Genomic DNA, 27403 nt, shown 5'->3' with positions numbered 1-27403 from the left:
TCCTGTAGATGAATGTGATTTACACACTACCATTGTAGTATTAGCAGTCTTCAGTATTTGACCTACTCTATTTACCTTTCCCAGTGAGTTTTCAACTTTCACATTTTCATGCTAATTAGCATCCTTTCATTTCAACTTAAAGAAAAATTTAGCATTTTTTCATAAAGCAGGCCTAGTGGTGATGAACTCCCTCAACTTTTGTTTCTCTGGGAAGGCCGTATCTCTCTTTTGTTGTGGAAGGACACCTTTGCTGGGTATGGTATTCTTAATTAGCAACTGTTCTTTCCAACACTTTGAATATATCATCCCATTCTCTCCTGGACTGGAAGATATGTGCTGAGCTAGTTCTCTGAACTTCTTACAGGGACTCTCTTGAATGTGAGGAGTTGCTTTTTTCTTACAACTTTCAAAATTCTCTTTTTGATTATGTGTTGCTTTGGTATAGATCTATTTCCTGCCTTTCCTCTTTCTTTTTCTCTCTCTGCCTCCCTCCCTCTCTTCCAGGACTCCCATTATGTATTCATGGTTGCATGATGGAGTTCCATAACTCCCTTGGGCTTTTTTCTACCCTTTTTTCCTTTTTGCACTTCTGACTACATAATTTCAAATGTATTCACGTTCACAGTTTCTTCCTTTTGTTTGCTCAAGTCTGATTTTGAACCACCTTAGTGAATTTTTCTAATTTTTGTATTCTTCAGCTCCAGTATACTGATTGGATCTTTTTATAAATCAATGCTATCTCTTTATTTGATTTCTCATTTTGTTCATGTTTCTTTTTCCTGACTTTATTTAGCTATCAATCTTCATTCTTTTTTGACTCACTAAGCTACTTTAAGATAATTATTTTTAATTATTTGTCAGTCAATTCACAGATTTCCATTTCTTTCAGGTTGGTTATTGGAGATTTGTTTTCTTCCTTGCCTTGTGTTATGTTTTCTTTATTGTTGATATTCTTTGTAGGTTTGCTTTGTAATTTCAGCATCTGAAGAAACAGCTATCTCTCTCAGTCTTTATGGACCAGTTTTGACTGGGAGATACCTTGACCAGTCAGCAGTGCTTCATATAAAGCAAAATAGAGACCAGCCCCTGAGGGAGCATATTCTAAAGCTAGAATGAGATCCCTTTCACTTCCTCTGGGCCTTTCTGGAAGAAATTCTTGCTCCTGCGTTTTCCTCCAGTCAGTCAGTGCAGTGTCATCTCTAAAGGGATGCCTATCCCTTTTCTTTGTTGCTAACTGTTTCAGGGGACTGAATATGGTTGGTTGTTCAGGGATCACTATGGGATGAAAAGGAAACGGAACTCCACAGAGGGTTCTCTAAAATGCTGGAGATGAGATCCACTCATTTCCTTCTCTCCTTCATGAGTGAAAAGCTTTACTTTTGCACATATTCCAAATCTTGCAAAGTAGAACCAGCTGTAGAGAGTCACTTTCCCTCTCCTTTGTCCCTAACTGACCCAGGAGAGGAATCTCTGGGTCAGCTCTGTATAAGGGAAGACCAAAATCAGTTCCAAAGCAGTTCTCTGGCTGGTTATGCCAGGAGAGCAGCTGGCCACACACTCAAATCTCACTTTTTGCCCCATATGAGAAATCATGGGCTGAAGCTGTCTTTTCAGTATTGAGCTAAACTGGTTTGGAGGAGGTAATGACATAACATAGTGATGTTGCTCTTCTTACCCATATAAATGCATCTGCTCTTGGTATGTCTCTTCTAAAATACTTCTTCTTAGCTAAAATCTGAATTTCTTTTCAGGATATTTTAGTTTCAATATCATTATTGTATATGTATTTCTGTGACAGAATGAGAAGTAGAGTTTGTACTGCTCCATCATCCTAATGTCATCCCTATTGTTGTAAGAACTAAATTTTACCTGAAAAATATGCCAATAACTAGCCAATAGGTACAATATTGATATGTGCAACCTCCATTGCTTGACATTTCTAGCACACCCATGGTCTATAGACATTTAGTGAAATTCACTTGTTAATTTAGGCTTCAACTTTCTGGGTTAGGTTAGAATATATCAGATAATTTGAGCTGAATAGTGCTTCTTATTTTAGACAAAAGAAAATATATCTTGTTCTAAATGAAAATATATCATTTTCAGTGGCAGATCTTTACAACCACTCTTCCAAAGACTTATTAATATTGAACTTCGATAAGTTTCTTAATTTATTGGAGCCTCAGTTTTATCATCTGCAAAATGAGGTAACTGAACATGGTCTCTAGTTACTACTTTCAGCTCTAAATTGTATGATCTCATTTTTCAGTTCACTTCAACAAATATTAATGAATGGAATACTTACTAAGTGCAAACCAAGGAGGTAGAACCTGAAAGGATATTGAGGTGCATAATGTAATCTTTTCATGCAAATAGCTGATAATTTGATACATTCAAGATTGACATAGATATTCCCCAAAACATCCTAGCTCCTTATGTTTGATGTATCATTTAGGAATGAGAGCATATGATTTATTCCTAAAGGGAAGGAAATTCACTCCTTTGTTAGTGTTTCTTATATCTAGGTTTGAAGAAGAAAACATGGTGCCTGAACTATCATTTTTATAATATTGTTCATATGTATCTTACCTTCATTGCCAATAATTTAAATTATCCTAGAACCATTAATCTCACTCATCCCAAAAGTAACCCAGTATAGCTAGGAAAGGATAACTTTCTTTATGAAGTCATTCCTCAGAAATCTTGATCCTGAATTTCTTGGAGTTAGATGATGTTCCAGAGAGTGAGAACAGGTGAAAATCTAGGAACCATACCTCCAAGATTACTTAGCCAGCTTCCTTTGGGTATTATTTATTTTAGCAAGTTCTATAGATCTGATTGCTAAAGCATCTTTCACAGTTGATCCTTTCTTATCCCCTGCCCAAACAGCAGCCTACCCATTGATGATTTCAATAGGAAAAAAAAGAGTGGAAGAATGAAATGTTTGTAACAACAGATGTGCTTATGCAACCAGTGATAAAATGATGTCATGTTTCAGTCTTTGGTTTATATTAAGGTTAGAGTTTGAAAAAAAAATTATGTACTCCTTTATCAGTCTAATCTATAAATATTTGACCATAGACCTAGCAACTGTAATAAACCTGCTCTTTTGCTAGGTGAGAACATCATTTTAAATATGCCAACATGGAAACTGCATCAATTCGCAATATCACTAGAATTTTCTTAGCCTGTTTTTGAAAAGCATCAGAAAGAGAACAAATGTAGTTCTTTTTACAAATTTTGAAAGAAGATCCCTACAAATCAGATATTATGTTTTATTCTTTATCTAAATCTTCCTGGGTAGTAAAGAAGTCATATTTGTGTTTGGTCTTGTGGTTTCCTTAGTCAAAAAATTTGCATCTAAAACCTAGGAAAATGTTCTGCCTGCACAGCTGAATGTTTAAACAGGTGTGTGCCTCATTGGCCTGGCTCAGGAAAGGTAGTCTTCTCCTTTGAAAACTTCGACATTAAGAGAATGCTTCTTGTGCCAACTTTCAGGAGTGCTTACGAAGGAAATGTCAGGTGATGCTTAAGTCTTTTTACCTGGTTACCAAACCACTTGCTTCCCTCCTCTCTGTGTTCTCATGAAGAAATTGATTTAATAGGTTCAAGATATTATTAAATACATTCTGCATTAATATTATATGTCCTCTTTGAATCCAAGTGGCAATACAATAGAATTTCATTTTATAAATAACACCTTTCAAGCTAACACCACAGGGCACAGTACAAAAGAATCAAAATAGAACACAAATGCTGTAATCAAATGCAGACCCCAGGAAGGCTGATTAAAAAGGCATGTTGCTAGTAAGAGCAGCCGACAGAGTAAGTATAATGGGTCATTGCAGAAAAGCCAGCTGAACAGAAGGGTGAACTAAAATAAAATGGACTTGCCTGCCTGGTTCACATGGATTTATGACTCTCCTTTGTCATCTTCTCCTTTAGGACTCAGCAACTGAAGGGAAGAGGCATGTGCATGTGTTGGAGGGAGGGATCAAATGTAGGGTCGTTAAATTTGTCCTCAGTGCTCACATGCAGAACAAACAAAAGAAAATCCTAAGGACAACCACCTGCAGCTGGCAGAGGAGCCTACAATAAGATCTCGAGATGAACCAGTAAGACTTGCTTTGCCAGGGAATATCACTAGTTTTCAGAAAGCACAATTGTGTGGAACAAGAAGATCCATTCTAAATGGTGAAGCCAGGCCTAGGTGCAGATGGTTAGATGGGTAAGACAGGTGTTTTAATGATCTGAGCCTCACCTAACCCTAACCCGAACCGAACCTGAACCCTAACCCTAACCCTAACTATTCTCTACCAACTAGTTTTTATGCTCTCAGCCTCTCACAACCACCATCCTTGTCTAATTTCAGGGCTTTGTGTTTTTATTTTATTTTTTAAATATCAATTTTTAAACTCTTTCATTCCATGACAGTAGAACGTATTTTGACATATCATACATACATGTAGTATAATTTCTTATTCTTGTGGTTGTATATGATGTGGAGTTACACTGGTTGTGTATTCATATGTGAACATAAGAATGTTATGTATGATTTGTTCTACGGTCTTTCCCATTCCAATCCCCCCTCCTTTCCCCTCATTCCCCCCAGTTCAGTCCAGTGAACCTACACTCCTCTACCTGGCACATTGTAAGCCAACATTATTGTCTCCAGTTCCATCCGTTTATTGGCAAATGCCATAATCTCATTCTTCTTTATGGCTGAGTAATATTCCATTGTGTGTGTGTGTGTGTGTGCTCGCGCACATGCGCGCTCTCGCGTGTGCACATATGTGTATGATATGTATACACAGCTACTCTGGTGCCAAAGCAGCTAAAGCTCAGGTAATATCACCAGTGCTATAGTATCATTCATATATATCACATTTTCTTCATCCATTAATTTATTGAAGGGCACCTAGGTTGGTTCCATGGTTTAGCTATTGTGAATAGAGCTGCTATGAACATTGATGTGACCATATAATATACTGATTTTAAGTTCTTTGAGTATGTGCCTAGGACAAGGATAATTGCGTCAAATGGTGTTCTATTCCAAGTTTTCTGAGGGATTTCCATACTGCTTTCCAGAGTGGTTGCACCAATTTGCAATCCCACCAGCAATATATGAATGTACCTTTTCCCCCACATCCTCACCTACATTTATTGTTATTTGTATTCTTGATAATTGTCATTCTGACTGGAGTGAGATGAAATCTCAGTGTAGTTTTAATTTGCATTTCTTTAATTACCAGTAATGTTGAACATTTTTTTATATATTTGTTGACCATTCATATTTCTTCTGTGAAGTGTCTGTTCCATTCCTTTGCACATTTATTGATTGGGTTATTTGGTTTTTTTGGTGTTGAGTTATTTGAGTTCTTTATATAAACTGGAGATTAATGCTCTATCTGAGCTGCAGGTGGCAAAGATTTTCTCCCATTCTGTAGGCTCTCTCTTCATGTTCTTGATTTTTTCCGTTGCTGTGAAGAAGCTTTTTAGTTGGATACCATCCCATTTATTGATTTTTTTTTTTATTTTACTTCTTGCGCTTTCAGAGTCTTGTGGGAGAATTTTGTTTCTAAGCTGACATGAAGGAGATTTGGGCCTATTTTTTTCTCTAGTAAGGGCTTTGTGTTTTTAAATCTACCTCTAATTATATAATGAAAGTTTCTGTCACTTTCTTAAAAGAATAAAGAAATTAGGCAGAAAGAGGGAGGTACTTTGGAGTATACCTCCCCACCTGTATATACAAAACTAATTCTGGAAATGATCACTATGTACCTTGAGTTGTGAGCCAAATTGATCACAACAGGGATGATTGTTTATTTAATATTGAGGGTAAAACAATATTGGGAGGCATTATAGGAAAAATTCACTATTAAATATATGATACATTTATTTAAAAAATAGTAACATATAGTTAACAGCTCCCAAGCCCTCTGGGGGGAAAAAGTCATAAAACAAGCAAATAGTGGTTCTAGAGTCAATTTTAAAAGAAAGAGAAAGAGAAATGATAACTGAGGCAATTTTTACTTTTCTCAAAATTTGGGGGTATTTGTAACAACTCCACTGATTATCCACTTAGTTGAAATTCTGGACTAGGATCACTGATGCATTAATTTAGGTCAATAGTATTCTGTACATCTTTTTCTTAAGTACATTATAAACATTTAAATATAACATATGTAAGCAGCACTTAGGGGAAAGGGTTATTATACAAATATTAGTACTGTGACTTTTTAAAATGTCTTAAGTAGATTTTTGTTTAATAGCTTCTTATTATTATCCTTAATTCTGACTTATGCAAAGAGAGTTAATTTATTAGTAAAGGTGAACAACAGTGCAATAACTTGAGAACACTGGATTGTAATTTCCAAAGTGAGTTATTTCATAAAGTATGTGAGAAAATTATAATTCCTGTGCCAGTTATCAGTGTCTTGTCTCTCAGGACTAAATTTGCCAGTCCTTTTTTGCTCTATAAAAATGTATCTTCAGTCTTTTAAGTATTTTTCTTTGCCAGCTGGCATGAGGATACTTGTCAGTACAGGCCATAGAATGAGGATGTAGAAGGAAAAGGTCTTCCTTCCCAGTTCCCAGGTTCTCCTTTGGTAGACTCCTGCAGTGCGTATGGTTCATCCAGAGCCTGGCTTCTGTACCTTCAGCTGCTTCTCTGGCATCCAGCTCCTTACCACACAAGCTACCCTGGTGCCTAGCAGCTAAAGCTCAGTTAGTATCACCAGTACCTGGCACTCAGCAGCCTCCCCTAGCTCTTACCTCACATGCAGACATCCACCCACACCAGGGTAGGTACATGTGTGAGATAATTCCCTTTAGATAGCTTTTCCTGAACCCTTACATAGAGATTTCCAGAAAATTCTGTTGATGAAGCTTCCCAGCAGCATCTCTGGCATTCAATGAGTTCTAGTCATGCATTATCCAACAAGGTCTAGATTCCAGCCTAGAGATAGCAGGGGCTCTTCTTTTTGTCCTTCAAAGTCTGGATCCCCATCCAGGGCTAGAAGTACAAGCAGCAGTTTCTTTGTTATTTGCTTTTCTTATATTGTTTAGAGTTCTCTTTATTTCTTACTAGCTCCCCCATTACCTTAATACTCTATTAATGTTTTTTTTTAATTTTTAAGAATTTTTTTGTTGTCAATGGACACAATACCTTTATTTTATTTGTTTTTATTTTTATGTGGTTCCAGGGATCTAACCCAGTGCCTCATGCTTGCTAGGCAGGCACTCTACTACTGAGCCACAACGCGGGCCCCCTATTGTTAATGATTTTTAAACTAAACTGTTATGTTCACATTGCTGTGTGTTTTCTCCCTCCTGATGGACCTTGGCTGATATATACCAAAATAATATTAAAACAATCTGTATTCTTCAGGAGTAAGAGAAAATAAATATGACAAGTCATGTCTTAATAAAATAGGTTAGTAATGGTACAATGTGCTTTATCTAGAGTGCACTCTTCGATGACAAAATGCTTTGAGAATTTGATGCTAGATTTAATGGTAGTAAGATAATATGATGCAATATATTAGCTGTACATATAACTTTATTTTTTTTGAGAGAGAGAGAGAGAGAGAGAGAGAGAGAGAGAGAGAGAGAGAGAATATATTAGTATTTATTTTTTAGCTTTCGGCAGACACAACATCCTTGTTTGTATGTGGTGCTGAGGATCGAACCCGGGCCGCACGCATCCCAGGGGAGCGCGCTACCACTTGAGCCACATCCCCAGCCCCTACATATAACTTTAAAGATCTATTTTTTAAATATTTCACTTGAGGGGCTGGGGTTGTAGTTCAGTGGTAGAGTGCTCGCCTAGCATGTGCAAGGCCTTGGGTTCGAGCCTCAGTACCACATAAAAATAAAAATAAATAAAATAAAGGTATTGTGTCCAACTACATCTAAAATATAAATATTAAAAAAATTTTACTTGATTTTACGGTGTTTGTTAAAACATAAGCCAATTAAACAGCAAAAGTATGAACTCCAAATCATTTGTTGATCTTGAAAATGTGTTGTGTAATAATAATTATATAAAGTGTATTTGTAGATTATTAATGCTAGAGTAAGAATGATATTCATCATATATTGAGAATCCAGAAAATTCTCAGCACTTTAATTTATTGGATCCTCATAGCACTACAAATGGATACTGTTATAATCCCCCATTTTATAAATGGGAAAAAAGACATTTGGGAAGGTTAAAGAAGTGACCTAAGGTAATACATATAGTAATATTTAGAGCCACAATTTGCACATGGATCTGCCTATAAGTCCTCGACCGTAAGTATCTGTTTCCAGAAAATGAAGAAAATGACAAGATACCTGTAAAAATAAACACAGAATATTTGGTTTTTGTTTGTTTTCATCAAAGATTTAGACCAAAACAAAACAAGTATCCCTGAAATATTTCTGATTTAGCTAGCCTATTACTTTTACTTAACTAGATATGGACAAACAGTGAACACTGGCTATCAAATCCCCAGAATCAAAGTGTTAACAGTGTATCAGAAATGCAGCAGCTTTTATTCAGAGCTGAATTGAAGGCAGATGAAATATTAACAGCAGTTCTAGCAGCACAAAATGAAATATGAGATCCTGTATCAGAAATTATTAGTAACCTGTTAAAAGAAATGCTGAAAAATGGCAGTTACCAAATTAAAACTGGGAAACAGAGCCCAAATGGGAAATTTCAAAAAGTTTGGAGGAAAATAAATGACAGATTGTCCTCTTGGCTCTTATTACTATGCCATCCTAAATCCTACTTGGCAATGGATGGTGGAGGTGAAATAAGAACTGCATCACTGCCAGTGCTGGTCCTCAAATTTGTAGTCCTAAGTGTCTGTGATGGTGTCTGGGATTGATTGGAAAAGTAGTTAGAAGTTGATAGCTTTTGAGCTTTATCTAAATTGAAGAGTCTGGAGACTCTTATTATGAAAGGCTTCCTCTCATTTGTGAATTGGCCCCTTTGCTCCACTTTTGGATGGCTGACTTCCTCCATGCAGAGCTACACTGAATGTTCTATGTGGGAAAGCTATTCTCCTTAAATGCCTTCAAATTTAAAGCACTATCTGGATATGTTAGTGTTTATGATTCAAAATACTAGCATCAAAAGAGAGAGAGAGAGGATACGAATACAAAATACCAAGCAGTAAATGAAGGAGATATTTTTCCATCAGTAACTAAGAGCAGAAAAATTGCTATAAGCTGAGTTGTTGAACATTTGATGCCAGAGGAGGGGGGAGGAAATGAGCTATAGAACCATCAGATCTTAGTGTTGGCAGAGACCATGGAGTTCATGCAGTCCTACCCTATCATTTTTCAATGAAGAGACTGAGACATGGGGAGTTAAGGGACTTGACTTGCCTAAGACACATAGTTGTTTATTGACAGTCATGCCAAAAACATTTCCCAACTCCCAATCCGGAACTCTGATGTTCAGCCTGCTACTACCATCCTGTACTATAAATTAACACTAACCCAGCCTGGAACATAGAAGAATCCAGCATCTGTGGGGAGCAAGAAAAAAGAAATGCATTTAAAAGTGGAAATCAGTTGTGACTAGTTGGCCAAACTTATGCAAGCCATTTTGTCAGTTTCCTTTCCAGGCCTTCCCTTAACATGAAAGAAAAGAATTTGGTTATAATCCCCTAAGGTTTATAAGTACATGTTCAGGTTTGATTTGTTTGGAGAATTCTTCTACATACAAGTTACTTCCAGGTATAGACTAGCTTGTGGGTGGCATTGCTATTGGTCCCTGTTATTTACTTGAGATTTTCTTTCTCTAGCTGTGAAATTGCTTCAGAGTCATAGTGGTATGTGTGTGTGTGTGTGTGTGTGTGTGTGTGTGTGTGTTAGGGGGGAGCTGTTCTTTCCATGAGACACTCTTGTGAATCAGGTAGCTTTAAGATGTAAGAATTATCCTCTCTTAACCCTTGTATTCTGCTAGCCTCCTGAATAACTTGGAACATTTTGGGGAGTTTTTCTCAGGCTCATGAATTTGGTTAAATAATTTTTCTTTATTTTGGAAGCACAGAGTAGTCTGAAGTACCAGTACCACAGAAGTTACAATAAAAATGTCTCAATAGAATTCCTTGTGAAATAGCAGTACAGGTCTTTCAAACCAGTCAAATATTTTTCAGAATAGGGCAACCAGAAATGAGAGAATCAGAGAATATGATGAAAACTACAGATGGAACACTTTGCATGAAAAGTGATTATATACAAGAGAGGGCTGAGGAGTGGGTAGGGATGGACTGGGAAAGGAGGGGTAACTGAAACAAGAGAAGATAATGCTTGACCAGGTCTAGTAAAATATTCTCTGCCACAACCACTGTTCCATGAAGAGATTGAGCCAAGAGGCCTGAATAAACTAACCTTAAGTTCAGAGTTGCCATTATTGTGGGAGGCATCAGGGAGAACACATCCGGACTCGTGTTACACAGTAATCACTGCTGGGTGTCAGCATTCATCAGCCAGATGGTCAGACCCACAATTAATCAATTAGGCTGGGATGATCAACTGAACTAAGTTTTCCCCTTTGGTAAAAAACCCTCATCATGCGGTCAAGGCCAATAGTACTTTTATCCTGTTGCTTTTGGAGAAGCTTTTAAAAATTCCTCTTTCAGGCCTCTAGTTACTGGACATTGTTAGGCTCCAACTTGCTTTGACAACATAGAGACCCCAAATCAAGGTTTTCACATGATAGATTATCACCATCCTGTATGTTCAATTATGATGATTAACATACCACACAAAAATAGGCTTTTTAAAGCAGTGTTGTAAGCAGTGTTATTTGACTGATGTTACTGGTCTTTGAACTGGTTCCACTCAATCCAATGGAACAATGAAAGGGATTCTTTTACTGGGAACTTATAAAGATGATATAATAATCAAACAATAACAATAATAGCAACTCATGACGTATTCACCATGAGACTGATACTGCTATAACAGAGATGGATAAACATTGAGTCAGTCTTTATAATACTTCAGTGATGATGAGAACATTACTTACATTTCAAAGAGAAGGCAACTGAGACTGGAAAGTTCATTAAACATTTAGTAAAGATATGTTGAGATGATTCAGTACTATGGGATGAAAACCAAATGATTAAGTCAAGTTAGATTTTCTTAAATATATATATTTATGCATCCCAAAGATAACAATTAGAAATATATCATAAATTTTCATTATCTCTCTTCAAAGAACATTGAAGAGTTCTTGTACTCATCTTTCCAGATCTGTTGATCCTATTCTGTTTTCCAAGCCACTCTTCTTCATACCATTTGATTGGGTATTGCTTTCTTCCCTGTTTCAGTGTCACCACCATTATTTGCAATAATTCTCAATCTCCACTCTAGCATCCTCAGCTAGATAATGGTACCTTTAATTATGACTGAAATACCAAGAGTTTTTGTAACTTGACTTACAGGGCAATTGCCTCCTCTGAAACAAAAAGTGTGGCACTAATTTTTTTTTTTTTTTTGTATGTTGAACCTGGTTATTTCCCTCAGAGTTTCATTTCCACTCTCTTCTAGCTATATTGCAGTACACATTACAAGGAGAGAGTTTTAAAAATCCAATTGGTGGGAAACATCACTTTCTTAATGGAAGCCTGTACTGACTCCACTAAGTAAAATGTGAACACAACTTCTAAGTTCCTCTGTGTTTCATCATTCAAATTTCTCCCAAGTTTTACTTAGAGAGTGCTCCTTTTTAACCATTTTATGCAGATTATTCAAGGATGCTTCTGACCTACCACTTTGAGATATTAGGCTCTTACTAATATTATTTATGAAGAATGCGACTTCTCTTGCTATCTAACTGCAGTGCTTTGCTTTTTATTTGCTTTGCTACTTGCCAAATTGAGAAAGCAATACCAAGATGCCAGAAGAGTATATTGATCACCACCATTTCTTACCTCAAGTTTGAGAGCACATGGGAGAAAAGCTAGTCCAGAAATCTAAGGAGCATCTTTTCTCCTCCAAGGCTCCAGCAGTGTCCTCTTTTTCTGACTGTGGTACTCTGTTTTGCAAGCATGTTTTCTCCTTGCTACCCCTTTTCCTAGTCCTACAATCTTCCCCCTAGAGCTGATGAAGCACTTACATTTTGACCTGCAGGATCCCTGTGGACTGCAGAGTTGAGCCCTGCCATCCAGACTGCCTTTCTGCTTCATTTTGCTCCTGACCTAAACCCCCCTGCTATTCCAGGCCTGGCCTCTCATGACCAGAGACTGCTGACTCATCCTGGCCTGTGCCAAGCTGTGCAGTCGCTTAGTGATGTGGACAGGAGTCGAAGGACTAGAATGAGATCACTGAACTCATTTCACTTGTTGCTTACGGTACAGTCCAGCATGAGCTGGAAATGTAGGAACCTCAGCCTCCCGAGCAGAAAGAGTAAGTAGATTAAACACACCGCATCACCAAGTCCTCAACACGCAGTGGACGGGTGGCGGGCGGGGGCTTGCTTTATCATGGCCGTGGCTAGGGCATTCCGGTTCATCAGGAGTTTTCCTTTGTCCTCTCTTCTTCCTCTCCTTCACAATTGCACCCTTCCCCCCTTCCCTGAACTTCCCTTCTGAAAATGTCCGGATGGTACAGCAATGATCTGGGCAGAAATGAAATTTTGCTAATAAGCAGCCTCCGCCAGAAACCCTGGAACAGTAACACTGCTGAAACTGCTTAGTTTGTCTACTGGGAACTCACATGAACTTCCCAACAGAATTCAAGAGGATAAGAGGATGAGAAAAGCTTTTTTTTCCTCCTTTTTCTTTCTTCTCCTTTCTTTCTTGATCCTCCTTTTTCTTTCTGTTTTAAGGGAGGTAGTTTCAGGAGACATGGCCGCATTCTGGTGTGGTGTAAAGTTTTCCGTCAGGAGACAATAATGTACATTCCTCTGGCAGGACGGGGTGGGTTTTTTTTGTTTCTCTTGCTGTTGTTTATTTATAAGACATTTCCTCTCAGTTAGTGGAAGTTAGATCGTAAGAGGCTCCAGTGATTTTCCTTCCACCTCCCCTCCCTAATTTCTGTGCTTCAGCACTCTGGAACACTGTGAACTCGACACACTAATCAGAGCAGGGAGCTAACAGCCAGGCCTGGACGCTCTCAAGAGACTGTGCTGATTCTCAATCGTCACTCCTTGGATCAGGAACCACAGTCCTGGTGAGTGGTGAGGTTCCAGAATTTGATGTGTCAAGGATTCTATTCTTGGTGTCTCTGAGGCAGGCAGGGAATAAAGGGTGTTTTAAAAAACAACAACAAAAAATACATTTTTTAAAAAAAGCTACCAAACAATCAGAGTGATGAAGATTTTCAGTGTGCACAGCTGAGAGCACCTGATGGACAATGGCAGAGCCTTGGGTCTGTGCTCAGGAGGAGCCTGTAGGCATAAGTTTTGTGCCTCCACAGATGGCTTTTGGCCTTGACATACCTAGCAAACATGCTTATGGAGGAGGAAGATAGGTGATTGAGTCGGGGCAGGAAAGTAGTATCCAGGGTGGTAGGTGGGAGAAATGAAAGTGGAATTAATTGTTCATTTGAAGTTTCCCTCTACCAACTTTTCATGCAACTTTGTTCTGAGCATTTATGTTATACTCACAGTGCTTACATACCCAGATAAGCAGGAAAGAAATTCTACAGTGGATGTTTAGCAGAAGAATATTGCTAATACTGATCTTCTAAAGATCACTTTGCTAAGAACTGCTGCTTTTAAATGTTAGGAAACCTCTCCCCACTCTTATTTGTCATGCCCTTTTCTTTATTCTTCTGTATTCATGGTATGGAGCAGAAGAATTCAGTGACAATCCTTATTTGGTTCCAGGGAAATTCATCATCCTGACATAGGAAAACTAGATGACTGTTCTGGTATTAAACCCAAATATAGTATTGTCCTCAATATAAAAGATTCTGATTGAGTAGACTCTGGGAAGTTGTCGAAGGAATGGTGTGGGAGTGGGGAGGTTGCATCCTGTCTGATAGTGAGACTATCATATCAGCCACCATCCCAGCTTTCAGAGCCAATGAGAGCCTTTTATGTCCTTCATATTAACTCACACTCTTCTTGGAAGTGAAATTTCAGGTGGAATATATTTTCATCCTTTGCCGTCTGATCCCTACTTAGTTGCTCTTCTACAGGTATTTGATCTCACTGTACTTTCTCATCTTCTTTCTAATTTTAAGAATCTGGCATGTTCTGAAATACTGAGTGGGGGGAAAAAAAAAAACGAAAACCAAAAAAACATGGTAGCCATAAAAGCATTTGACTGTGTGGCAGCATCTGAAGTGAATTGCTCTTTGGATAGAGAAGGAGTCTTTGATGTCCCCAATATGGTTCTCATAGGCTAAAACTTCCCAGAACCACAACCCAGCCTAAGGGGCAGTTACTCTATGTTCTTAAATATTTGGAAAGAGATGCTATTTTATTGTTTTAGTTGTCTTTGCTATTAACACGTTGCCAGTAGATTCCTCCTAGAGTTAAAAATGCTTTAGCAGTAGTTGATTTTACATCTAACCAGATGTGTATTGAATGGTCCTGTTGTGTGTACTCTTGTCCAATCTGGCACAGTGATCCAACATATAACATTGATACTTAGCTTTGGAATCTTGTTTGCTACTCTAGACAATTCAGATTCTTAACCATATACTTCATGCATACTTACATATCTAAAGTTCCCTACAGAGACTAACCACTGCTACAGCCACATCAAGATTTGTCAGGGATCCCTTGGAAAAAGATAAACCTCCCTATCACAATTCCTATAGTTTCTGAGACTCATCAAATTCCTCATCCATCATTATGATAGGAAGCAATCTCAGAATTTCATTAGGGCCAACATGCTTAAAGCATATTAACTTTATATAATAGTAAAGTGTGCCCATTTCAGTTAGCCTATGTTAGTTATTACTATACTGTTCATATATATATAATAATGTTTCTTGGGTATTTCCCATGAGTTCCTCTCTCTCTCTCTCTCTCTCTCTCTCTCTCTCTCTCTCTCTCTCTCTCTCTCATCTTTTTTTGGTACCAGACATTGAACCCATGGATGCTTACTCACCAAGCCATATCCTTAGCCCTTTTTATTTTTTATTTTGAGACAGAGTCTCTCTAAGTTCCTTAGGGACTCACTAACTTGCTGAGGGAGGCCTCAAACTTGAGATCCTCCTGCCGCAGCCTTCTGAGTTACTGGGCTTACAGGCCTATCCATCAGTTTTCTTGTTTTCTTTAAGGAAGAATTTGAAGGGGTAAATGGTTAAAAAAAATATTAAAACATGGTTTAAAAAATGTACCTAGCTCTTACACCATTACCACCAAGAGCTATATAGGAGGCTCTGCCTCTGTTGGTTAACAGACTACACAAACTCCCAGGAGAAATGTCTTCTATGGTCAGGTAAGAACTCACAGTCGATTTGGACTATGTGGAAGGGAATCTGGATCTCTTAACACTTTGAAAACACTTTATTCTGAAACTACAATTGTCATAAAATTTTATAATTGACTCTAGACAAATACAAATATCTAAGAGTATGTCCCAAGAGGTGACATTTTAAAAATCTAATCTGCCAGAGATTTTTCTTATAGTTGCTAAGATCTGGACTTTCTCATGGCCAGAGAAGAACTCTGTGGCTAAGTTAAGAAATATGAGAAGTTGGAATTTGATAGAAGGACAAAACAGTGTATTTTTTTAACTTAATTGACTGTATTAGTATTAGTATTACCTGATTTTTTTTCAATACCTGTGTTACAAGCCTTCATAGTATCTTTATAAAAATTCAGTTTTCCAGTACTCATCTGGAAATTCTATCTTTATTAAATTAATGAATATGCATAATTTAAAACACATATGTTTTGCACACAAATTTTAGATGTAAATACTTCCTATATGTTATATTCATTTAATTAGGCAGTCACAATTATACACAAATGAAATTACTAAATAACAGAATTGTGATTATCTCATTAAGAAATTGGTTTTTATTATTTATACAGAGATGTATTTTGGTATTTTTGTGATTACCAAGGAAGGCATATTTTAAAAACTTTAAAAGGAGTTGACTCCTTGTTTGGTATGTATTTTTGTTCAAATATGCATAATAGATGTATATATTTGCAAGTCATGTGATTATATTCAAATATTAAAAATATGACCAAATACTAGCTGGAATTACTTGCCTTTTCATTCACTAAAATGTTTTATTAACTGACTATAAGCAAAGTGGATATTTTATCCACTGAGAACACAGAAAGTTTGTACAAACATTTATGAACAGTATCTTCAAAAGGAAAGATTTTGTTAACTGATAACTTTGGTTATTGTCCTTCATTAAATATACATGTTAGTTTATAAAACTAAATTCTATTATGCACAACTTCAAAATAGGAATTGCTATATGTATAAAGTAGTTTAAAATTAAATAGAAGGCAATCAAATTTCTAATAATTATCTTAAAATTGAGAATATATTTAATGAATTTACTTTTTGCAAGAATTAATACATATGCAAATAACCCAGTTTATTCTAGTTTCTCAGCTACTTAGTTGTGTATTAAATACTTTGATACTGCATTTACATATGAGCATCAGATACCTTTTCAAAATATCTAGTTAAATCATATTCTATGAAGTCACACTTTTTTCTCTAAAGCTTTCAATGATTATCCAAACTAAGAGTGATTTGACCTTGACAGCATTTTTAAAATCAGTGTATGTTTCTTATCATACATTGCCTTGAATTGAAATTTTTTGTATATATGAAACTAAAAGTGATTAGAGGGCAGGTATTATATTTTATGTTTGTTTATTTCTTTCTCTTCCAACAAATTGCCTCAATCTTAGTGGAGGATCAATGAATAGATGATGAATGAAGGAATGAATATCTACATGTCAGTGCATTGACAATTAACATATCTTGCTTATCATAATGGAAGAAACATGTTCATAAAATAAATCAATAAATTTTTTTGTATCTGAGCCTTTAACCCCCTATGTTAGATCTTCCAGCTAGCTGAACATCATCTCCAGCCTTTTGCTGAGGTGCTTTCTCTAATCACCACAAAGAATGGGCAATTTCTGATGGGACACTAGAATGTCAAATTTGCTGTAGTTTCATTCATTTTCCCAAGACTTATGAAGGTGACCCAACACCTACTATGGTTAGTTCGTTCAGTCTGAAAATACCATTCTGACCTAAGTGTATCATATCAATGGAGGCCTCTCCAGCTCAACTGTTTGCTTACAGTCAGTTAGTGGTTCTTCCCTTTTCTCAAACTCAACATTTGAGGAGCTTGGGCTGATGTCAAATGAAGAAATGCATGAAAACTGGCTGTGAATGTCCCATGAAGTAGACAGGGGAGGGAAGGGGCAGACAGACAGCTCAACAAAGAACAGGGGCAAGAAGACAGGCAGCCAAATCATTTGCTGTCTTAACGAGTACTAATTAAATGCCCTGGTTGAGGTAAATAATAGCTGAAAATAGCCAAGTTCAATTGTTTCTGATCGATGAGTAGAGAAACTGGTGGAATCGCTTGGTGTTGCTTTAGTCATTAAGCTGCAGCAAACTAAGACATCTTCAGAGGAGAGGGACATTAAGTTGAGCCACCCCTAAAGTTCCATTTGCAAAGTCTCCCCATTCCAGCACTCTAAATGATACCCTGAAATCACATCCAGAAAATAACTTCATAGACTACAAACTGACCTAATAAACAATAATGAAAAGAAACCAAAATATTGTGTAAACTGGGCTTTAATCTCATCTATATCAGTGGTCAATCAACTTGCTGATTTCCAAACTACTTCTGATTCTGTCTCTTTTCTGGAGCTTCCAACCTATATAGATAGATAGATAGATAGATAGATAGATAGATAGATAGATAGATAGATAGATGAAGTGTTTGTTTTTGTCTCTTTTTATTTTTCCTACTCACTCTCTAGTAAACTGAATTCCTAGATGTAAGCAGCCACAGGGACAAAGACGTGGTTCACATAATGGATAATTAACCCTTCAACAATGGAAAGTTAACTCTCTGAAACATGCCAAAAAGTGGAATGTTTGTTGTTGAATTTGTTCTCCTCTGGGTGTTAACACATAAAGGACATTTTCATTAGAACAAACTTGGCACCAAACAACCTGTTCATCCTCAAGCTATAAAAGCCACACTCACCTTCCAGTTCATTCTGGCAGGATTTGTAGTATGATGTCCTCTTGGGTAGTCATGTACAAATCACTCTGAGGGGCAAAATTGTATGAATGCCTAATCCACTTTTGAAAATGAAAGAAAAGGATCTCTTATGAAAAGTACCAAATATGGAAAGACATAAATTGTAATAAAAAGTATTAGCACCTTGCACCTTCTGCTAATCGCCTTCCCAGTCAAGAGGAACCAATATAATATAATAAAATTTACAGCTACATCATGATCAGAATGCAAAGAATTGCCTGTATCTTTCAATAGTGAATTGGGGGTGTGGAAGTGCAAACTTTAAACTACCCATGTAGACATTATTTAGGCTACTAAATTAAGGAGAATACTTCATTTGTCTAAGAAGGATAATAGTACCATTTGACTGACTTTCCAGTTTGTTATTAGGATCAGAGTACAAAGATTGTTTCTTCATTACATTCTTTAAACATGGATTTAACATTCAGTTACTCATTCATTTATGAAACATTTTTGAACCCTTACTCTGTGTCAGTTATTATCTTAGAAGCTAATCATTGATTTACTTAGTAACAAATATTTATTGAGAAATTCAAATTATGTACCAGGTACTATTCCCTGGGCTGGGGATTCTATAGTAAACAACAAGTGAAAAATCTCTGTTCTTATAGTACTTTTTCTAGGAGAGACCAGGCATGTTAGATAGTGATGAGTACTCGGGGGGAAAAATTAAAGGAGGAAAGAGAGAATGAGAGCCAGAGCAAGAGACATAAGTTTGCAAATTTAAATATGTGGAAAGAGAGAGCTTCATTGAAAGGACTTTTGAGAAAAGGCTTCTTTAATGAGATTTAAGAAGCAAGTTTTGTGGATATCTAGGCAAAAACATTTTGTCTGTAGACCCATGCAGAGCAAAGGCCTTGGACAAGATTGTGTCTGATCTCATAGAAGTTGAGTATAGAATGATGGTTACCAGAGACCAGAAAGAGTAGAGGGGCAGGAAGGATGGGGAAAGATTGGTCTGATATGCTACTGTACAGTAATGTGATTATAAATGATGATAATGTACTATGTGTTTTAAAAAGTTAGAAGAAGGGATTTTTGGCTCTTTTCCTCATAAGGAAATGATAAATGTTTGAGGAGACAGATATGTTTAATCTGATTGAAACATAATACACTTTATACATTTATCAAAACATCACATGGTACCCCATTAATATGTACACTTTTTATCTTTTAGAGTATTTGTTAAATTTAATTTAAATTTTTAAATAAATTTTACACCTTACATAAATAAAAATAAAAATAAATGCTATACAACACACAAAAAAACAATGCATCTGGCAAGTCTGTATAGCAGGATCAGAATAGGTAAGCAGGAGAACGAACTGTAGGAGATGAGGTAATGGAGGCAGTGTGGCCTGATCACATGGACCCTTATGTACTATAGTGAAGAAGCTTGTTTTGTCCTGACAACACAAAGATTAAATAAGACAGGGTCTTAAGTTCCTCACTACAGTAAGGACATATAGACAAACTGGTTGGGAGAATGCCATAGGCTAAATAACATTTGAAGGTTGTTCAAGGAGCCTTAGAGGCACACAAGGGTGAGCATTCAGATGATTGTACCTTGGAATGAAGACATTCAGGGGAAACTTTACAGAAGAGACAATAAATCCATGCTGGGCCTTGAAGGATTTTCCCCAATGGTCAGAGGGAGAAAGAGAATTCAGTAACAGGGCCAGCAGGGCAAAGACACTTAAATAGGAAATAGCATGGCAGAGTTGAGGAACAGTATCTGTGATGTTTAGTAGGAGAGTGGGAAGAAATGAGGCTGTATATGTAGGCAGGGAACAATCATGTTGGGCCTTGATTGCCATGCAAAGATGTTTTAACTTCATCTTGTAGCATTTGGGGAGCCATTGAAAGGTTTTAAGTAGAGAAGGTTAATGATCACACTGTTTTACAGAAGATCACCCTGGCAGCAGAGTGGAGGATAGATTATAAGAATGGGAGAATAGAGGCAGGAAAATGAGTTAGGAGGCCACTTAAATTGTGCAGACAGGAAACAATGAAGCCCTGAACTAGGACAATAACTATGGGAATAGAAAGAGAGGAGGAGACATCTTCAAGAGATAAGAGGCAGAATGGACCCAATTTAATAACCTTTGGACTGGGCATCAAGAGAAGAAGGAATTTTGGACTGCTCACAGACTTCTGCTTTGATACACGTAAGCTAGAAAAGCTGTGAGAGAACTAGGTCTTGGAGGTTGGAAAAAGACAATAAATTTGCTTTTTAATGTGTTTAATTTTGGTGTTCCTGACTAAATCTAATTACCTAAGGGAGCATCCAACTGATGACAGATAGTAGTTAGATTTAGTCAGGTATACTAAAGATATGACAGTAAAGATATATATAAGTTTGGCTTCTGAAGCATGTTAGTTAGAATTAGGGAGTAAACATTTCTCAAGGAAAATATATTGAAAGAAGGTAAAAGGGAGCAGATCCTTAGAGTACACCACATTTATGGAACAGAGAGAAAGAAGGGACTTCAGAGAAGATCATTATGCACAACTATTTATTATGTTCCAGTCACTGTGGTGGGTGGTGGGGGGAGCCAAAATGACTGGCCCTAGATGAGTTTGTACAAATATAAGAGGCTTTTATTACTATCACCACCGACCATAGGGCAATGCTAACAGAGGAAATGCCCAAGTGTAACAGAGAAAGTAGTGCAGAATATTTAATTAGCATCAAGGGAGATTATTATAAAGGCAGAATCTTGGAAAGTTTTGCTACATGAATTTTTTGCTATACAGTTCATTTCTGATTTCTCTAATGCTTGTATGTGTATGTTCCAGTGTTAGCATGGGTTCAAGCTATTGGCAAAACAAGCCAGGTGTAAATTATGGTAGAATTGAAATCGATAGCACTTTGAAGCACTGGAGTGCCCAGTTCACATCAGGGCGTGCGTCTGTGTTCACTGAAACATGGCTATCAAGTGCACCCCGAGTCATTAGATGTGTTATCCAGTGAATAACAGCATAATGATATTTTAGCAGAGCAGCCTTATGATAAATTCTGCTTTAGTGAAACCCCATATACAGAGCAATTTCTCCTGGCCGTGTACATTGCATGGCAAAGAAAGGATATCCTGCTGCGTATCAGAAGGCTGTAATTTCATTTAGGGGCTCTATTGACATCGTAAACTGCAAGAGCAGAGCTCAAGTGGCTATTTAAGTCATAGGAACTTCAAGCTAAAATTACTGCCTGGTCCTAATCGCCACCTCCAGGGGACTCCTGCCTATACATATATGCTTTATGTTTCTATCTTTGTGTCTATAAATACTCTATCACTCCAGGGGCTGAAGTGATAAGCTGTCCTAAAATATGACAGGTATCTGTCACCTTTTACAGGCTTAAGGGCTAAAAGCAGTTATATTATTCGTTGAAGGTCAAATGATAAAAGGAGCCAAAAATCCTCCCTCTCCCCAACCAAATTCACTGTACAGGTGTTCCTGTTTTTCTGATTTAAAACAATTTCAGGTCAGGATCTTCCAGCATTCTGAAGCTAGAAAAAGAAGTACCTTTTATATTTACCTGTACAGCAGGGTTACAGCTTGTAAGTACTTGCCCCATTCCTTCCCCTCTTTACCTTGACACATGCTTACTTGTAAAAATAACAGAAACTATAGTCTTGGTGTTCAGTAAAATACAGATAATGCAGCACCCCATTAAAGTGATTTCCTAGATATCTAACAGGGGCATTTTATCTTGAGATACACTCAAACTGAAAACAGGAACCCAAGTTGAATGTTTATACTCTTAGGAAAATGCATTTATATAGAATTTCATATTGTCAGATAGTGTTTACTAGAAGCTGCTTTGGACATGACTCCAGGAGACCAATATGGAAAGAGTCAAAGTTAAACATGTTTCTCCTTGGATTTAAATGAAAATCTCATGTTCATCCCTCCATGTGAACAATCAAGTTTGTCTCAAGTGGATACTACAAAATTGGATACTTCAGTTCAACCTTCTTCAGGCATTATACCTCTGATTTTTTAAAAATATTTTTTTATTTTTAGTTGTTGATAGATCTTTATTTTTATTTATTTATATGCAATGCTGAGAATCAAACCCAGTGCCTCACACATGCCAGGCAAGTGCATTACTGCTGAGCCATAGCCCCAGCCCCACCTCTGATGTTTTAACTTGGTGATTCTTTTTCCTGGGTTTTGGATTCACGTTTATGTACTGTTTTAATAAGAAGTCCCAGCAGAATTATCATGGTTCAGAAAATCACAATAATAATGAAATATATGATTCTTCATAAGATAACTATTTTATAGTCATTTTATTAATCCTTACACTATCCTGTAGACAAGTGAAGACAGAGTCACACTTGAGGCTAGAGTTTTAATTTCCATATTAGCCTGTCTATTGTTCTAGTGCTTCATCATGATACTTTTTATTGTTTAATTAGTACAATTAGAAATTAAAATTTATAAAAGCCAAATATTTCATCTGTTACCCTAAAAACCTTCATTATATGTCTAAATAACATAATATGCTATTTTCATGTTTCTGAGAAGGGATACTTCTCTGGTAAGAATATCATTTCTACCCATGGGAATGTAAACCATATATAGTATTCAGATATAGATACCTCTGAGATGAGGGAGTACAACTCTGCTGTTGCTCTCCAGAGTTTAACACAGCAATCTTATTAGACCTGCAGACTTCCCAGGTTCTAAAACTTACAAGCTGTTTAACTTTGGGAAAATTAATTCTCAGTGTCTCTGTTTCTTTGTCTGTAAAGGAAGAACAGAAGAAGGATCAGGATGCTAATCAGAAATTTATTTTCATTGTAAAGTTATTGTGAAGAGTGAATGGTCTAGTAAATGTAAATAATTTAAACCAATACCTGGCATATAGTAAGCACTCCATCAACATCAGCTGCCTTTACCATAATCACCATTATCCTCCTCCTCTTCCTACTCCTCCTCATCATCACTATTCCTATGCTAGAGAATCATGGTTTGTACCTGTTAGAAAAAAAATCCCACCTGCACAAACAAACACACAGGCACATACCCTATTCACCTAGGTATGCTTGCCTGGCCCATTTGAGATCTTGAGCTTTAGGTATATGTTATTCTCAATATAAGACATCCATGCTTTTGATGAGGTGGGCTTCATGCTGAGTTCCGTCTCAGCACAGGTTTCAAGTGTTTCTTACAAGATTATTGCATTGCTGGGCCTCATTCCTATTAGCTACTCACTTTGTCTGCTTTCATCCAAATGCTTAAGACCTTCATGCCTATTTTACTTCTAAGCTGAAAATTCTGTTAAACTGTGGTCCAGTTTAGGTTCATTGATAAGTTCACCATTCTGTTTCCAGCTCAATAGATAAATGCACAGTGAATGAGGGAATGAATGAACGTTCTTCATTTCTAGACTCTTAACTTAAGTCTTAGTCCTAGTCCTAGCTGGGTGGTGTGCTAAATGCTGACCTCATTGTCCATCTAGGCCACTCCATTCACTATTCTTAATTATCATTCTCAGTCTTCCAGTCCAAACTCTTTTCATTATTTTTGCCTTCTTGCCTGAGATGAACCCTAAATACCAATACCCAATCAATATACTATGCCTACCCTCTGCTTCATCTATTCTATAAGGAAACCATGAACCCCACTCTAGAACCCATTTTCTTTCCATTTTAGTCTTACGGGTGGTTCATTATCCATTTGCATTTCTAATAAAATGCTTAACCTTGATTCAGATCTTCATACCATGTTACTGGATACCTCTTTCTTCATTTATTATATTTTCAGAAAATATATTACTAATGAGTAAGTAGAATCTGATAATCGAGTCCTAGCTGTAAGCAATAGCATTGAGCTACTGTGGCAGACTATCTGTTGTACCATTTGTTTTGCCTCCCATAATGGTCTTATATTAGCTCCTTGATGAATATCAGAGATCTTGTCTCCTAAACTTGATATCTGATGCCTTATATTTGTTTGAATGACACGCTGGTGCTAAAAGCATCTAAAGCTAAATTAATATCAGTTAACTGGACAAAGTTGACATCAGGTTGGTAGTGTGTAATGGCAAATCTCACGTGTAAAAGAGGAGCTAACAGCAAAATGCACCATTGTTGTAGTCAGTAAAAGACCATTGACAATTACATGTTGATATGTATTGTGTTCCCTTTATTGTCACTCTTCTTTTTTTCCCTTTTTTTTGGGGGGGGGGGCTTGTTTTGTGGACTCATGGAAAAAGTGAGACAAGATTTTAAAAAGAAATATAACTTAAATTTATCTAGAATAAAAGTATGGCACTAAACTTTGTAATTGTCATGATAGTTAACAATGTTACTGATTATCATAGACATAATACTTGCTTACAAGGATCATACAGTTTTTACAGTCTTAGTACTGAGAGGAATAACTACAAGAATAACTAAAGAAGGCTTTCAGGCTTACTCAAGCCTCCACTCAGTGAGGGCTTTATTACATGTTCCCAAACAACTCTCGATGTTTGACATCTTAAAGCACAAACACAAGGGACACCCATGAGCTCGTGTTATGTAAGAATCTATGGGAGAGCTCACCTATCAGAGTACTGATCTGCACAGAGGGATTCTGGAGGGGCATTCATTCAAGGTTCTTAATGCTACTGTCAGTATCTTAAAAAAATATAGAATCTTCCCCTACATTTTCTTCCATCTTTCTTTAATTCAACCAGATCAGCAACAAAAAGAAAACTCAGGAAAGGCTATATTTCAGCTGAGATTTCAAGACCATTTCAAGCTCTGTTTATCCCTGTGAAATAGTTACAGACAGACATCCCAAGGGTATTCTGGACCTTGATTATAAGAAATAGTGCTTATATTGACTTGCTTTTGTTTTATGCTTAGTTCAACCATCATTATCTACATGCATTCAGTTGACCCTTCTTTGGACAATTCTGATATTTTTTAAAGGAAAACAACTTGGCCAATATACCACCTCTATATTCAACCTCCTGTTTACCATGAATTGCATATATACTTTGCTTTGTTCCTCTTAAGGCAAGTAACCCATTTTATTATATGATTATTTGAGTGAGTGCTTTTTACTCTGTGCCTACTCAAAGCTCCTGTTAGATAGGATCATGCCTTATTCTTCTCTTTATCTTCTGAGCTCTGCAAAATGTTTGTCCACAGTAGACTATAGTACACAGTTGTGAACTCCCCTGATTTCAAGGATTTTTAACATGGACAAACTTCTATGATTTTTTTTCATTCTAAGTTATGAGTCTCTAACATGGAAAATGCCTCCTAAATAAGAAAATATCCTGTCTCCCCAGTCACTCAACTCCAGGTATATACTAGACTTAATTTTGCCCATGCGATAGTGAGTGAGAAATTGACAGTTTTGCCTATCAAAACTGCTTACACAATGCAGAGTAGCACCATTTATGGGAAGAATATTTGGAAAATAAATGAAGGACTGTGTGAGTAAGAGACCTATAGGCCTACAATGGAATGATAGGTTCCTGCCCACAAATGGGGGTTAAGACTGCATATTGATGCTTCTTTTCACCCACTTGTGAGAAATGGGTCTCACCCCATTAGCAGGTTCATGTGTTATAAAAATGGAAGCTGTTCTTCATTCTGTGAAGGTCTGCATGAGGGAGCTGTAGATATACATAAATATGTACTTGTTGACAGACCTCTGTATTTATCTGCTTGTCAGTGGGAGCAGACAGGGCACAGCTCTTCCATGGGCAGGAACTACAGGATAAAACCATGCTCTTGCTGGTGCTTCTGCTGCTGTGGTTGCTGGGACTTTGCCATCTGGGTCCTGATAGAAGCTGGGGACAGCTTGTTAGTTGTTGCTCCCATCTAACCTGGGAAAATAGCCCTGGTCTCTTATATAATTAAAGAGACCTATCAAGTGTTGAGTACCAATGTTCTTGTGGCCAACAGAGATGGACTCTCAAAAGTATGCTCACTTAACCATAATCTGTAATCTTTCAATTGTGCCTCAAAGGGTACATATCTTTGCTCTTTCCAAATGTCTGTTATACTGTGCTGATACTTTCCAACTCTCATGGATGCTGCCCTGCAGAGTATATTTCCTGCTGCAGGTTACACCATTCACTGTCACTTAGACTCTACCCCACTCAAGAGACATGTTCTCTCCTAGTGGGAAAAATTATTGTGCTTCCAGCTTCTAAGAAAAATAGTCTACTAAACTAGGTGCTTATTTTAGCAGCAGTCATTCTCCTATAACTATATACATCATTGACTTTCATTGTCTCACTGTACAATATTCCTTATGAAGAAAAAGATTATTTTTGCCCCAAAATGAAAACATGCTGGTGATGATAAACTGAATTTAAGATTACTTTGTGTATAACAGAGCAAAGCAAGCAGAGCACACTTGTTTATTTAATCTAGGCCCATTTACCAGTTTAATTTGATAGTGGAAATTAATTGTGCAATTCTTACTATAACTACAGTACAACCACAAATGACAGATATTCTTTGTAGTTATTGTCCCTTCTCTTATGCTTATATGAGGGCATGGGCAATTCTTTCCCACAAAATTTAGTTTTCTTCCAGATTATGGAATTATTGTAAAAGAAGTAACAAGAATATTTTTTTGTTTCTTGGTTAGATTGTTTGGTATTCATTTAAAAGAAGTCTAATTGAAGGACACCCAGAAGTGAGTTCATCATAGTGTCTTTCAATAGAGGAAAATGGAATAGCAGAAGAGTTTTGCCTCAGACTGAATTTGTAAGAAAAGTGACTAACTTATCACAAAGATTTGATAATATGAATAGACTTATTTCTACCTTTTAAAGGGTACAAGATGTTTCAGTAAGAAAGAGAAGGGCTAGGCTCAAATGTGGAGGTATCTTTTCTTGATTACTTTTGTTTGGTTTGTGTTATCATTATTATTATTAATATTAATATTAATATTCTTGGGATTTAGAAAAGCAAATTATTTTTTTGAAGATTATCTTCAACAGGGCAGAAATTAGTAATCTGATTAACCAGACTGAAATACAATGAAATAAAATTTAAAATAAAACTTTCCATGCAATTAAAGAATGTCAACTGAGCCTATATTTTAAAAAATAGAAATGGATACTTGGAAGTTACAGGTTAATGTGGGAATGAGCTACTTAATGTTCCTTTTGACTTTTTGCTAATGCTAAATTCCTTAAAATTCAGTAAAT

At 36.8% G+C, this 27403-nt stretch overlaps 1 protein-coding gene and 1 long non-coding RNA gene across 6 annotated transcripts in view; one reads left to right on the top strand and one right to left on the bottom strand.

Moving 5' to 3' along the window:
• The window catches only part of Zbtb20 (zinc finger and BTB domain containing 20), a 780801-nt gene that overhangs the window by 497272 nt on the left and 256126 nt on the right, over nt 1–27403 (top strand). For 2 of the 5 annotated variants that reach the window (XM_077795343.1, XM_026394620.2), the window contains exons 1-2: nt 12274–12411; nt 13052–13176. The exons of 1 other annotated variant lie outside the window; for it this stretch is intronic. The gene's annotated coding sequence lies outside the window, so the exon portion shown is untranslated. Of the gene's footprint in view, nt 1–12273; nt 12412–13051; nt 13177–27403 lie in introns of those variants that run through there. 2 more of the 5 variants (XM_077795341.1, XM_077795342.1) reach the window with 1 other exon arrangement.
• On the bottom strand, nt 9385–12252 carry LOC113187003 (uncharacterized). Its single transcript, XR_003301366.1, has 3 exons — nt 12122–12252; nt 11030–11103; nt 9385–9521 (listed from the first exon to the last, which is right to left on the bottom strand). It is a non-coding gene; the product is annotated as an uncharacterized LOC113187003 (long non-coding RNA).

Source organism: Urocitellus parryii, chromosome 2 (assembly GCF_045843805.1).
Source record: "Urocitellus parryii isolate mUroPar1 chromosome 2, mUroPar1.hap1, whole genome shotgun sequence".
Lineage (NCBI taxonomy): Eukaryota > Metazoa > Chordata > Mammalia > Rodentia > Sciuridae > Urocitellus > Urocitellus parryii.
The sequence above is the reverse complement of the archived record's forward strand: the minus strand, read 5'-3'. Positions and strand labels throughout refer to the sequence as shown.